This window comes from Mastomys coucha, unplaced genomic scaffold (genome assembly GCF_008632895.1).
Source record: "Mastomys coucha isolate ucsf_1 unplaced genomic scaffold, UCSF_Mcou_1 pScaffold14, whole genome shotgun sequence".
Classification (NCBI taxonomy): Eukaryota; Metazoa; Chordata; class Mammalia; order Rodentia; family Muridae; genus Mastomys; species Mastomys coucha.
This window is the reverse complement of record NW_022196896.1, coordinates 131,149,645-131,152,843: the sequence shown is the minus strand read 5'-3', so window position 1 is coordinate 131,152,843 and position 3,199 is coordinate 131,149,645.

The following is a 3,199-nucleotide window of genomic DNA, read 5'->3' as shown; positions in this document are numbered from 1 at the left end:
GTTAGCATCCAGAACCTGCCTGCTACAGATATGTGGGCGGGTCCACAGACCTGTCACCAGGGCAACGGTGACCATATTCCCAGAATTCATTGGGTTCAGCTCCCACCTTTACCTGCATTACTATGTCACCACGCATATAAATATATGGGTAGTTCCCTCCATCTTTCTCTCTTCTCTTTCTTCTTCTCTCTCCCCCTTCTCTCTTCCCGCGCTGCTACCCCCCTACCCCCCTTCCAATTAAACCTCTTACACATGAAACTGCCTGGGCCTGGTGTCTGTAGACGCTTCCTGCCGCGACTCAAAACCCATCAGGTGAGGCCTTGTGATATCCCCCATCCGTGTTGATATGTCAACCGATTCTGTCATTATGCAGTTCTTCTTGAAGACAGTGTATTTCTAGATATAGAAATATGTCTGTTTTTAATTGGAAAAATATATGATCTAGTTATATTACATGAGTCCGGGTCCTCCAGCTCTTACAATCTTTCTGCCCCTCTTCAGAGCCTTAGAAGTGGGGCTTGTTCTGTAGTGAGTAGGAAACATTAACCATGAGTCTTTTGTGCCAAAAACTATAGAGTTTGTGTTTAGGACAAGAAAGTCAACTCCTTTCATCTCCCTAGCCTATATATAACTATCTTAACCCCACCCAAACACACAGTAAATCCTCTGTTTATGCAAATGTCTTGCTTTATTCTCAGAACTTAAGGGAATTAAGTACCTGACTCTTCCCTCTTTTCTTCAGTTCCTTTGTACCGATTTTTTTCCTAAGTAGTCAGTTGAGAAAGACTGTGAGGCTGGAGCCTCAATAATGAGGAAAAGAAAACACAGGCACGACCTGCCTTACAATAAAACGGAGGCTCATCCTGCCCAGGTGGGCTCCATCTTCTGCTTTTGTGAGGAACTCGCCCTCTTGATCAAGAGTGAAATTTTGCTTTGCTGAGACGCTCCAACTGAAATGGTGGTCCCTTTCTTTATGACCCAGAGCTCATTTCTTATAGATGTATCTATCCACTTCTTACAATGTATCTATCCATTTCTTATAATGTATCTATCTATTTCTCACAACTTCTTTATCTATTGCTGCTGGGAACCCCATCTATTGCTGCTGGGTACCCCTCGGTCAGTTGTTCTCTGAATTCTGGATGGCCATGGATTTCTGTAACTTTCTCCACTGCTGCCTGAAAGAAGCTTCTTTGATGAGCAGATGACCGGCCTGAGACACTCACTCTTCTGGTAGAATGCAATGAAAGGGTCAAATTTTAATTTGAAACTTTATTACGAAATGTTGCCTCTGTAATCCAGGGTAGGGAAAAGATTACCAAGCACACAAGATCCTGTCTGAACTAAAATATTCTGCTCCAAGTTTTCACCAGCTAGTTGATGTCATCTTTGGGTGGTTTAAGTTATAACGTGGCAAGCGCTAGTGATAGACTTCTCAACTTGAATAACATGGAGAAAAGTGTGAGGTTTCTTATGAGAAAATGGGAGTGGTACAAGTCTCTCCCACAATGTAAAATAAGATGCAAAAAGCATTTCTTTAAGTCAGTAGTGGACCCAATATTATTTGATTGAAAAATATTTTATTATAAAATATTTTAACCCTTCATTTTCCTCCTATAAGTGGCCATTTTCTCTTTATAAAATGGGAAAGGAAATTTGAGGAAATTCCAAATTCAGGAGGTAAACCATTTGTTTCCATTTCGCCTTGAAATGGCCACCAAGTATCCCGTGGTGCGAACGGACTCTGCAGCATCACTTCTGCAGGAAGGGAACTCCATAAAGTGAGACTGCCTTGTTTCTCTGTGTTAGAAGAGACAGGAGATGCACAGGACACTTCAAGTCTGGAACCCTATGCAGGATGCAGCAGGATGCATATACTTGAGTGAGAATGTTTGTGTGTCCTTAGAAGGTAGGCTTCCATTTTTAGACACGTTAATCAGCACATTAAGCAAGGGGCTGGAGAGATGGCTCAGTGTTAAGAGCACTTGTTCTAGCCTAGGACCCAGGTTGGGTTCTCAGCACCCACACATGGCTCATAAGTGCCTATAATTCCAATTCTAGAGAATCCAATGTCTCCTGGCCTCTACGGGCACCACATGTACATGTCGCACAAACACAAATGGAGCCAAAATATCCATATACAGAGAAGAAAAATAATTTAAAAAAAATTAAGGAAGCTGTTGGCTCTTGCACCAAGCTATACTGAAAATCAAAATGGAGGCACTCTTGCTCAATTCTACCAGGGAACTGAAGCCAAGCGATGAGTTAGTTTTTGGAGAAATCAAGGGGAATTAATATTCAAATTTCTCAGCCAGGCCAATGGGCATGAGAGTCCCCTCTTTAATTTTTTTAAAGATTCATTTTACTTTTAGTGGTGTGTAGGTGTGCACAGGAGTGTAGGAGCCAATGGAGGCCAAAAGTTTTAGATCCAGTGAAGCTAGACTCACAGGTAGTTGTGAGCCATGTGACCTGGCTGCGAGGACCCAAACCCAAGTAAGTCTCCCTCACGAGCAGTGCTTGATCTTAACTGCTAAACTCTCTTCTAGCCCCGATCTCCTCTGTTTTAATCTTTAGCAAAAAGTAGTTAGAAATTAAGTAAGCCTGTGAGTTTCCATCTTTCTCTCTCCATTCTTGAAGCAGGGTAACTTTGAAATGACCAACCTGGATTTTTTTTTTCCTAACCATTGTTTCTACTTTCTCCATTCCTCCTCTCTATAAAACCATCCTGCTCAGCTTCCCAGACTCTCATTCAATTTGTGGAATGAAGCACTGTCTGATTGTAGAAGAGAAAAAAACCAGACAGACAACCCACCAAATTGCTGTAGTTGTATCCTCTGACAGAGGTCAAGCAGCAGCTCCTGCTCACCCTCACACTGCCCTACACCCCAAGTGCAGGACAATGGAGCGGCTTGGCTCTTAGGGGAAAGACGGTATGGTGGTTTGAAGGAAAAAATCCCCCATAGGTCATATGTTGAAATGCTTGCTCCCCAGTTGGTGAAACTGTGTGGGAAGGATTAGAAGGTGTAGCCTTGTTGGGCGGCAAAGTGTGTTACTGGGTGTGGCTTTAAGGTTTCAAAAGGCCACAGTTAGCTCTCTCTGTGTCTGTGTCTGTGTCTGTGTCTGTGTCTGTGTCTGTGTCTGTGTCTGTGTCTGTCTGTCTGTCTCTCTCTCTCTCTCTCTCTCTCTCTCTCTCTCTCTC